Source organism: Cricetulus griseus, chromosome 3 (genome assembly GCF_003668045.3).
Source record: "Cricetulus griseus strain 17A/GY chromosome 3, alternate assembly CriGri-PICRH-1.0, whole genome shotgun sequence".
Lineage (NCBI taxonomy): Eukaryota > Metazoa > Chordata > Mammalia > Rodentia > Cricetidae > Cricetulus > Cricetulus griseus.
Genome location: NC_048596.1, coordinates 27,562,911 through 27,574,361, shown reverse-complemented (window position 1 = coordinate 27,574,361; position 11,451 = coordinate 27,562,911). Strand labels below are relative to the sequence as shown.

The window sequence follows — 11,451 nt, the reverse complement described above, 5'->3', positions numbered from 1 at the left end:
AACAAAGTGAAATGATGGTATGTTTGGGATGAACACAGGAGAAATGTCAGCCGTCTTGAGAAATGAACTTCATGGTATAGATTCAGGAGAGTACCTGCCCAGTGTTAGCAGGCAGAACCTGGATAATGGATGAGATCCTGAAGGAACAGGAGTGGGGTAGACATAAGAATTGAGGACTGAACCTTAGCAAATGTCTGCCTATATGTGGCCATTCAAGGACAATGTCAGGCTAGGATGACCTGAGAAAAGTGGCAGGGCCTAGGCATATAGTTCTTTTGGTATAGTGCTTCCCTAGCTTGTACAATGCTCTGGGTTTGATCACTAGCAATACATAAAACTGGGTGTGATGGCACAGGCCCCTAATCCTAGCAAAAAGGAAGAACAAGTAGGAGGATCCAAACTTCAAGGTCTTCCTCTGTTACATCACAAGTATAACTACATCCTAGTCTGAGATATTTGAGTCCTGTCTTAAGAGGGAAGGAGAGAGGGAAGGAGGGAGGGAGGGAGGGAGGGAAAATGAGAACCAGGGACTGGGGAGATAGATGACTTAGTAGGTAAGTGCAGGCTGCCCAGGCATGGGGATCTGAGTTTGGATCCCTGGTGCTCACATAAAAGCCAGGCATGGTTACACACCTCTGTTATCCCTGTGTTAGAAGGTGGAGACGGTTAACACCTTGGAGATTGTTGGCCAACCATTCCAGCCAATTGATGAGCTCTGGGTTCATTGAAAAGTCCTGCCTCAAATGATAAGGTGGAGTTCAATAGATGATACCAGACATCAACATTGTGCTCCAGAAGCACATACACATTCAGGCACACCCTCACATATATACACACATAATGATCTTTTTTCTTCTTCCACACACAATTCTTAAATATGTAAATCAGACTACCAGAGGAGTTCTTATTTAAAAAACAACCCAACTATTATTAACATGTTAATATCTCATATATCTAAATCCAAGAGGTCAGATAAATATTAGCAAAAGAGTGGATTTTCATTTTCTACCAAGGGCCTGCCAGCCTATTGAAGCATTCCCCAGAATAAGCATTCTGTATGCAAAGCACACGCTTTGCACAGTGTTTCAATACTGAATAGCTTCCAGTTTAGTTGCCATGCTCTCTTGAGCTATGGTTCTTGTTTTGCAGTTGGAAAACTTGACCTCATGGGATAGTTTGTAAATGGCAGCAGGAAAGAAGGTTACAGACATTTTCAAGTCTTATCTGGAACGTAGGATATGGAATGTCATGGATATAAAATTGTCTGAGTTTAAAGTAGCAGGAAAAAAAAAAAAAACACCCAGATAAAACTCACATGTGGAAAATGTTAAATGTGCCCACGATTTCCGCTCGGAAAGATTCTTCCTGTGTTGAGAGGCTCAGGCTAATCTACAGCTATAACTGAAGACGGAAAATCTTTTTAGCATAGATCAGTGGCTCTCAAAGTTTTTTATCTCAGAATTTCTTTAGGTTTTTCTTTTTCTTTGCAATGACAGGGTGGAGACAAACCCAAGGCCTTGCATGAGCTAAGTCAGCAAACTAGAACTTGCCATCCTCCCAACTGTGTTTTCTACCTCTTTCCCGCCTGGCTTGAGAGATGACTGGATTTTTCTCTCTGTATCTGCATTCAAGTTGGGTCAACACCACACACACAGATCTAGAGCTCTCTACTGCAAACTCGTGAGAGAATGAGAGAGAAAGTGTCAATTAATGCTTTTGTGTTTTCATGAGAATTCTTTTGAGCGTGTTGACTAAAAGGATTTCATGAAATTCCCAGACCCAATCTAAACAACTGCAGAGGCAGAACTGTAAGAATGAGTGCTTTCTAGAAGGTTCTCATTACTTCCAAGCACAGAACATTCTCAAGACTTCAGGTGGGGTTAGTTTGGTGTTTTGGTGCTTGTCTTCGTCCTGAGATTTGGCATTAAACATAAGCCACAGCCAGGAAATTCTAAATCTACAACCAACGACAAGGACTCCTGCCTGTCTAGAGCAGAGCCACTGAGGAGGGCTGAGCCAAGAGACCACCACTTTATGTACATACCTCAAACTGTTGGAGTGGTACATATACAGGTTAGCACCCCCAACTAGTGCCAATTCAACCCTATATACTTTGTACTGCCAGTTCCAATAGATAAGATCCCAACAAACAGGGAAACTGGAGACCACTCCAAGTTCTTGGCATCCAGGTTCCCTAACTATAGTGTGGATCTCTGTGTTGTAACCGGAGGCCAGAAGAGACCTTTTGGTTTTGAGTGCCAACTGGCTCAGGCTGTCCCACATCTCAAGACAGATCATCTCTGATGTTGTGGGACAGGAAGAATCTGCATCTGGCTGTATTGCACATCCAGTGGGACTCATTTGTCATCAGTTGGGAAATACTGAAATGCAGTGTTGCTCAATGAAGCAATTGGGAGTGCAGTGCCCTGTTTCTATCAGTGCCAGCAGCTAAGAAAATGACTAGGGAGTCACATCTCTTAATTCTTAGCTCTTCGTGATATAATGGATATTTTGTTCCTTCTTCCTTCCTTTATTCTTCCTTTTGTTTCTTTTGTTCCTCTCCCAAGTATTTGTGAGGCACCTCTTGCGAACTACGTACTATGACAAGCACAATTTCACCAGCATCTGGCTGCCAATTAATTTACTTTTAAATAATTAAATTCTCCTTCCTAAATAAAGGAAAATAATGAGCTTTATAGGAAAATTGAAATTATGATTCAGTATAAAGGAGAAAATAATTGTCCTAATTACTATCTAGGAGGTAGTTTTAGTGAATTCCCCTAGGGTTTTTCTGTATTTTTATACACTTGATATTGCATGGCTAGCAATTCTGTGACCCTGTTTGATTAACATAGTATCATCAGCAGTTTCAATGTCCTTAAAAATCATCAGAAATGTTGTGATTCCCATAGTTGGTCATAAATAGCTCAATAGAAAACTCTCACTCATCAGTTCAGACTCGCCCTGGATACAGTCCTTCTCAGGAATGGCATTACAGGGGAGAGCAGCATGTACGTTCTATACTTTTTGTTAACATTCAGAAAAAGCCATTTCCCATCAATTGTATCAGAATGACACCACCGGATGGCGGAGCTCCTTTATTGTACCCTAACCAGCAATACAGAAGTGGTTATCTACAAACAAACAACTCTACTGACATGATTTTTTTAATTTAATTTTTTTAATATATGTGGCACTAGAGGCTGAATCTAGGGCCTCACGCATATTAAACAACTGCTTTACTGTTGAGCTACACCCCGGGCCTCTTTTTATCATTAATTTGGAGAAAGGATCTCAGGAAGTTGCTCAGACTGGCTTTGAACTTACTCTATAGCCCAGCCTAGCCTTCAGTTAGACATCTTCCACTCCCTTTTTTGATGAATAGCTGGGATTATAGACCCCCCCACTCTCTCTTTCTCAGTTTTCCCCCTAGATTTGTAGATTTGGGGGTAATCTTGAAATTGGTTCATTAAAAATGAAAGGAAAACTATATCATGGATTAAAATTTGAAATCTAAGATAAAAATTCTAGACTCATGTAGTACCTCTTCCTAAAGTGCTTAAGTCATCCCCAAATTGCTCTGGCAAACACTAACTGTTTCCTCCTAGCTTAACTGGAAAGGTACAGGAAGGCCATCAAGCTGCATATCAACCAGGCAGGGAAGCTGGCCATTGGACGTCAGAATAGGTTTCACTACTCCAGCAGCCTGTTTAGAAATCACTGGCACAGCCTCTGAAGAACAGTATCATCATCACCCTGGAGCTACTGTCCCTAGACACAAAGCCCCTTCACAGATGACTTTTTCTATGAAGTTTTTAAGTAACAAAATCTAGATTCAAAGCCAGCTAGGAGACTCTGGTAGGCTGAATTTAAGTGGCAGAATAGTGTCCTGCCTGGCTAAATGAAAGTGTGAGGGCAGAACATAGTGTCACTTTGACTTTTATCAAAAAAGCTTTTAAATTCAACATTATTTATTTATTTATTTATTTGTTGTGTTGTGTGTGCGCGCATGAGGACATGAGAGGACAGTTTCTAGGAGTGGGTCCTTCCTTCTGTTACATGGGAGGGATCAAACTCAGGTCTTTAAGCACAGCAGCCAGCCTCTTTACCCTCTGAGCTATCTTGTCCCAAATGCTATTTTTCTTTTGAGCCAGGATTTTTTTCTGTGTTGGCTATGCTGACCCAGAACTCTTAAGTCGAGTCAGTTCTCCCTGCTGAGCCTCTGATTATTTGGAACTGCAGGTAGGCCCCACCCTACTCTGCTTTTAGGTGGGGCTTTGGATGCTAGGTAAAGTCACATTCTCAGTCGCTATTATAAATACATATGTGGGGCTATAGAATATGGTTACTTTTTCACTATCACCACCAGAATGCATTTTGCCTAGTAGACAAGTTCATCCCGTGCAGAGCATCAGACTCAAATGTCTACGAAATCTTCAGATGTCATTGAGTGCAGGTATCCTACCCCGGCACTGTGGAAAACTGAAGACTCTAAAGAAGCCACCTGCTACTCAGCTATAGCAGGTAGGCCATCTTAAAACTATTTTTGAGAAACACTACAAATCTGAATTTGGGGGTTCTAGAGATGTTGCTCAAGGCTAGAACTCATCCTTGGCACTGTTGAAGCTCTGGGCTTGATCTCCCTCAGAGCAAATAAAAAATAGAATTAAAAATGTAAATATTTGGGGGATTTCCTGGTTTTGATATTTGGAACAAAACAAAACAACAACAAAAGCCAAACAAAAATGAACATTATTGCCTCTTGAAAACCAAGGCTGCAGACTGCCCCTGACAGATGAAGCTTATTTTACACCATGGTAGGGTGGTGTCCCCGTAGAAGGGGACAGGGGTAAGCCAAACAGCTCAGAAGATGGCAGAGTCAGGGTTGCAAGTTTGGTTTCCAAAGGAAAAACTAACCAGATAGCCAGCATGCCTTGCCTCACCTATGGTCTTTCCTCCCATTTGAAGCTGGATTCCCACCTCAGTTGGAGAAAAGACCCCAGTCTCATCAATAACAGCAATGTTCCTAAAACGTTGGCGAGTTGGTGGATCTGCTCGCTCAAAGAAGCAGCTTTTGATGTAGTCTTAGGGTTTCTCTATCTCTGTGATAATGCACCACGACCAAAATCAACGCGGGGAGGAAAGGGTTTATTTTACTGCAAGGGCACAGTCCATTCTCCAAGGAAGTGAGAGCAGGGAGTCACACAGCACAGGAATCCAGAGGTAAGAGCTGATGCAGGCCAAGGACTACGGCTGCTTACTGCCTTGCTTCCCATGGCTTTCTCAGCCTGATTTCTTATAGAACCCAACACCATACGCCCAGGGGTGGTACTACTCACATTGGGCTGAGTTGCCCTGTCTTATGAAGCCATATTCTCAATTCAGGCTCTCTTCTCTTCTAAAACGGCTCTAGCTTGTGTCAATTTGCCATAAATTCAGCCAGCACAGATGTCCAACCACAGTGGCTTCTTCCTATTCCATTTCCTCCTCTTCCCACACTCTTCAGATTTAAAGTGTGTCTTCTTCTACTTTGCTGCTGAGAAAAAAAAATCATAAATAATTTACTTGTCTATGTCTTATTCGTGGAGAGTATAAGATGCAGCGTTTATACATGGGGCTACAGCAAACATGTCAGATTGCGTGTAGTGTGTGTCTGGCACCGCTTATAGTAACTACAGTAATAACAAGGAGCTATCCATTTGTATTTTCCTGTATCAAGAAGGTGGGGGAAAGAGAGAGTGTTTCCTGGCGGGAGTGCTCAGTAATAGACAAATCTCAAAATGGGATTCCTACATAAGCTGTAACCCTATATCCGGAGCCATTCTACCGGCAAATCCAGCTGCATCATGGCTCGTGTACGTTGCAGTTTTGGAGTCGCCCAGCCATTTCCCTGCTTTCTAGGCGAAGCTGATGGTTCACTGAATGGTTCAGGTGGCCAACCTTTGGGCAGCGAGCATGCAGGTTGTCGGGGGGGCGGGGGAGCTTAAACCACCGGCAACCGTTTCACTCTGGCCTTACCTCCCTAACCCCCAATCCCGGGACCCGCCACCCCGGAGGTTTTTCTACAGCACGTGGGAGGCTGAGGCTACGGAGGAGGGGGCGGAGGCAGAGGCGGAGGCGGCACCCAGGGGCCGGGGCAGGGGAGGCCCGGACCATTGCAGTGACAATTTCTTTCCCTGCGCTGCTGCCGCGGAAAGAGCCGCCACAGATTCCAAGGTCACCGGCCGGTACGTGGGTTTGCCAGGGAGCTTGGGGCTGTCCCGCTAGCAAGAGCGAGCCCAAGCCACTGAGGGCATCGGCGCTCGTCCGACCACGAGCAGAGAGAACCCAGAGGCGGCACGGCCCGGACCAGCCCGCGGGCGCCTCCCAGCCTGGTGCCTCCGTCACCGAGCGCCGGTGCCTTGCGGAGCAGCCACCGTCGCCCAGGCTGCAGCGGCCTCACGGATGCCCGAGACACGCGGCCCGCGCCGGGGCAGCCGCCGCAGTCTCCGTCCCACGCGAGCTCCCGACACGCCCGAGTGCTGGTGAGTGGCGGCGCACGTGTGCCCGTTGGCCCCGGAGGTGCGTGGAGATGACTGCTGGCTTCCTGTCGTCCTGCGGTCCCTGCCCCCATGCGTCCCTCTCTCGCCCTAGGGTTAGTTTCTAGTTGCTGGGGAAAGGAGGGGACGGTGGTTCCTGGCCTCTGGGCCCTCCCCGCGGTGACCTGGACCCGGATGCGCGTGCTTTTCTGGTTCAGACTTGGGATGCATCCTTGCTGATGATGTCAGACTCCTGAGAGCCCACCACACTGGTTTTGCTTGGGTCTTCAAGTCGGCTGCGCGGGATGTCAAAGAGGGAGGGGCGAGAACTGGTAAAACACCTTCATACTGGAGGCTGGGGGAGGAGGGCTTTCTAGATGTTGCATTGATGCCATTTAGCCCCTTGAGATATATTCTATTATAGGAATAACTTGAGTGTTTCGCTGAAAGCTTCAGGGAAATGCACAAAAAAAGTGCAATGCCGTGGAAACATTTTCCAGAACTCCCCGAAACAACCCAACCTGCTGGGAGTCTAGAGCCCGAAGTGCTGTGATTAATTGGAGTTCAAAAGAAAAATTCACAATGAAGCAGCAATTCAAGAATCTGATTTAGAGGATTGGGGAAAGAAAAAAAAAATCTCTAGGTTAGTGGGAGGGGGAGGGGCTGGTCTGCCTTCCTCAAAAGAGTGGTCCCATGTAAGCCCTGGTGAGCACTTCGCTTTCCAGACATTTCAGATAGCCACTGAAAATTAAACGAAGTCTTGAGTTTTAAAAGTGTTTCCAGAAATCAGGTTAATTTGAGTTTCCGTCAAGGTCAACCCCGACTGTGAGAGCAGACAAATTAACACTTGAATGCTTGACTTCCGGTTTCAATTTTTAAGTAGTAGTTATTTCCAGACCCGTTTCAATGGGCAAGTTTTTGTCTTCCTGGTGGATGCTGACTGGAACTTGACAAATGTACTCTGTCAGCAGATTCTGTTGGGCGTCTTTTAAATCGATTGTAAATATCTGTGTTCATTTTAAACATGTTAATGTCTGAGCAGTAGGGTGATTCCGTTAGAGCTGTGATTCTCAACCTTCCTAATGCAGTGATCCTTTAATACAGTTCCTCATGTTGTGGTGACAGCCAACCATAAAGTTATTTTTGTGCTACTTCATAACCGTAGTTTTGCTACTGCTATGAATGGTAATGCAAATATGTGTGTTTTCCAGATGGTCCTAGCCGACCCCTGTGAAACGGTTGCTCCATACCCCCAAAGGGGTTGCAACCCCCAGGTTGAGAACCACTGGTGTTAGCGCCTCATTAATCAAAGGCAGGGACTGTTACTGGGATCAACCAGGAAAATTAACTGGATGTAAGCTATCTGTTCAGTCTGTTCATAGCAGAACTTTTAGTCCATGGGAATCCAGTGTTGAGTACACCTCAACTGGCATGTATGCATTTTATTTTCTTGTTTCTTTGAGTAAAATATGCACCCTTTGGCCTATACAGTCAGATTCTCAGTCCTTTGCCCATGTGCACAGGGCAGTGACTTGGAGGGAACAGTGAGGGCCAGCGTGTTCTGTGGGTGTGCACAACAGCGGAATGCACACTGTCTGAATCAAGTCTCTCTGGGCTTGGTTCCTGAAAGGGTTGATAAAAAGTTAACGGACTGATGATAATAGTTAACACTTTTTAGTGTCTGTTGGTTGAGACCCTTACTTTAAGGTTTCTTCTCAGGCCTACTTTTACTGTGGTGATGCACGTCTTTAATTCCAGCACTCAGAGGCAGGAGGATCTCTGTGAGTTTGAGGCCAGCCTGGTCTACAGAATGAGTTCCAGGACTACACAGAAACTCTGTCTCAAAAATAAAAAACTATAAAAGGCTGATCATTCTTAAATTAATTTTTTAACATGCAAACAAATACTTTTCATTCGTACATGTATGACATTATACTGTTCTTATTAATAACTTCTCACACTGCCCCCCCACTCCTGTTAGCCTTCCGCCCTCCAGATAGCTCTTTTTCTGCTTCATGATATAACACACACACACACACACACACACACACACACACACACACACATATATATATATATATCCCTCTCTTGTTCCTTTCTCCTCTTCCCTTTATATAGACGTCTCCCTCTTGGGTCCCCTTTCTACTTTCATATCCTCACTCTCTCTGTCTCTCTCTCTCTCTGTCTCTCTCTCTCTCTCTCTCTCTCTCTCTCTCTCTGTGTGTGTGTGTGTGTGTGTGTGTGTGTGTGTGTATGTGTGTGTGTGTGTGTAAGCTGAATAAGTGAATGAAGACTGCACACAAGGGAAAATGTGCAGTTTGTTTTTCTGAGTCTGGCTGGCACATTTCACTTAACACAGTGACCCATTTTTTTAAAGATTATAATTTCATGTTTCTTTACAGCTGAATAAAAATAACACTATAGGTCCACTAAATTTTCTTCATTCATTTATGCGTTTAGTCAAAATTAGGTGGATGCCCCTGAGTACATATCAAGTGCTCTCCTGGCCATTATGGTTTCAAGTTAGAGTCATTTTTTCCATTTATTTATTTAGTGTGTGTGCACATGCACACTACTTATGTGGAGGTCAGAGGACAATTTGGAGGAGTTTGTTCTCTTTCACCATCTGGATCCTGGGGATCCAATTCAGGCTTGGTGCAAGCAGCTTTACACACTGAGCAATCTCTCAAGCCATGCCAGTTAACATTTTAATCACCCCACTGGGTGTCTGCGTGTGTTTCTGTTTAATCCAGTAATTTTTTTCTTGCCCTCCTTAAGGATTTATAAGTTATTTCCAAGGAAACTATGAGAAATGACTTGTGGTCTCTGCTGAAAATACCAGAGTCGGTTTTCCATCCCTTAGGGCTGATGATTTTCAGCTGTTCAACAAATAGTGTCAAATGAACATCAATCAGGTTCTAGAAGTCTTTGTCTTCCCAACCTAACCTATGTTGACTCTTCATTTTGATTTCCTTTTTGAACATAGCTTGTAGCATGAACAATAAAAACTCAGAGACAAATATTGGGGTTAAAGCTGAAGATCAGAGAAGCAATGCAGCCAGCCACTAGCTCTTACCTCTATCTCAGACCAAAATGGGCTATTCTGTCTCACAAATCCTCAGAATGCAATCTGTCTCTGCCAAACTTCAGACTCCCTTATATTAAAGGCAGGTCATTCCAAGTGCTGGGATCAAAGGTGTGAGCTCTGTTTCTCTTTTAGACTGATTCACTATCATGTACCCCAGGGTGGCCTTAAACTCATAGAGATCCATCTGCCTCTGTCTCCTGAGTCCTGGGGTTTAAGGTGTGTGTCACCACTGTCTGTCCTCTGTAGCTCACTAGTGGCTTAGGTGTGTGGCTAACTAGTAGCTGTGTGTGTGTGTGCGTGTGTGTGTGTGTGTGTGTGTGTGTGTGTGTGTGTGTGTGTGTGTCTAACTAGTAGTTTAGCTCTTAACTAGATGTGTGACTAACTAATGGCTTAGATCTGCACTCTGATCTTCAGTCAAGCTTTATTAGATCATAAAAAAGATATCACCACAGTAACTTTATATAAATCACCAAGCCACTCCACCAAATCAAAGCACAGTCAATTTATTCAGTGAAGAAGATCAACTTCGTCAATGGAAGGACCAATAACCACTGTTCTAAGACAGTGATCCTCAACCTTCCTAATGCTGCAAACCTTTAATACAGTTCCTCATATTATGGTGACCCCCAACCATAAAATTATTTTATTACTACTTCATAACTGCATTTTTGCTATTGTTACGAATTGTAATGTAACTGATATGCAAGATATCTGATATGTAACCCCTGTGAAAAGGTCCTTTGACCCTAAAAGTGTCATGACCCACATTTGAGAACCATTGTTTTGAAACATCCTATTGGTACCTGTTGACCTGTTTCTCCCAGCTCCCTGAATGTGTGAACTGTCCACGGGACTGTGCTGAGGGCATATTCAGAAATCCTGAGCCGACAATCACAGAGTTCCATTCAGGAATAATCTGGATGGAACTACATCTGGGTGTGGCTTTTGTCAGAAATTATTTGCATTTCTAAGCAAATCCACTGGATGGCTAGTGTGGTCCTCTACCTCTTTAGCCAAGTAGAGAGGCCAGTTTAACATTTACCAGGCTGCTTAGTCTTCAAAACCACAGACCGTTTGATTCCTATTCTAACTTTTAAATTAAGTCCATGTTATTTTTGCCTATTGAAGCACTTGGCTTAGAGATATTAATTCAGATGGGTGGTTCCTTCGTAACCCTTATTTATGAAAAGCAGTCTCTTCATCCAAACACCTGCAAGGTCTCTGATTTTTCTGGGGGAAGTCTTTTTCAATGTTAGAAGTTTATCTTCTTTCTGTTGTAGTTCTGACTTTCCATCTCTAGTCATTAGCAATTTTCCATGCCATTCAGGATCTTATTCCAGGATGAAACCTAAAAAGCTACCAGAATTGACCTAGATATTAATATTGTGCCATTTAACAATAATGCAACTTTCTTTTCATCTTCTTTTGGTTTTCGGAAGACAGAGTTTCTCTGTGTAGCCCTGACTGTTCTGGAACTTGCTGTATAAACCAGGCTGGTAGATCTGCCTGCCTCTGCCTCCTGAATGCTGGGATAAAAGGCATGTGCCACCATGCCTGGGAAGTCATGTTTTCATAAGAGCATTCTGACAACTGAATAGGAGTTGTTTAGAAAAAGGAAGAAGAGGAAATGAGATCTAGACCAAAGATCCTTGGGACACACTGCTTCAGTGGCCAGGTATGGTGGCACACACCTTTAGTCCCAGCATTATGGAGGCAGAGGCAGATGGATCTCTGTGAGTACAAGGCCAGTCTGATCTACAAAGCAAGCTCTAAGACATACAGGGCTACACAGAGAAACCCTGTCTTGAAGAAGAAAAAAAAAGAAAGGCAACTTCAGATGTCAGG

The 11,451-nt window shown here is 44.0% G+C and overlaps 1 protein-coding gene across 1 annotated transcript in view; it reads left to right on the top strand.

Annotated features, from left to right (window-relative positions):
• Window positions 1-6,106: 6,106 nt before the first annotated feature.
• Stambpl1 (STAM binding protein like 1) overlaps window positions 6,107-11,451 on the top strand; it is a 44,154-nt gene continuing 38,809 nt past the window's right edge. The window contains exon 1 of the mRNA XM_027406380.2: window positions 6,107-6,524. The gene's annotated coding sequence lies outside the window, so the exon portion shown is untranslated. The remainder of the gene's footprint in view (window positions 6,525-11,451) is intronic.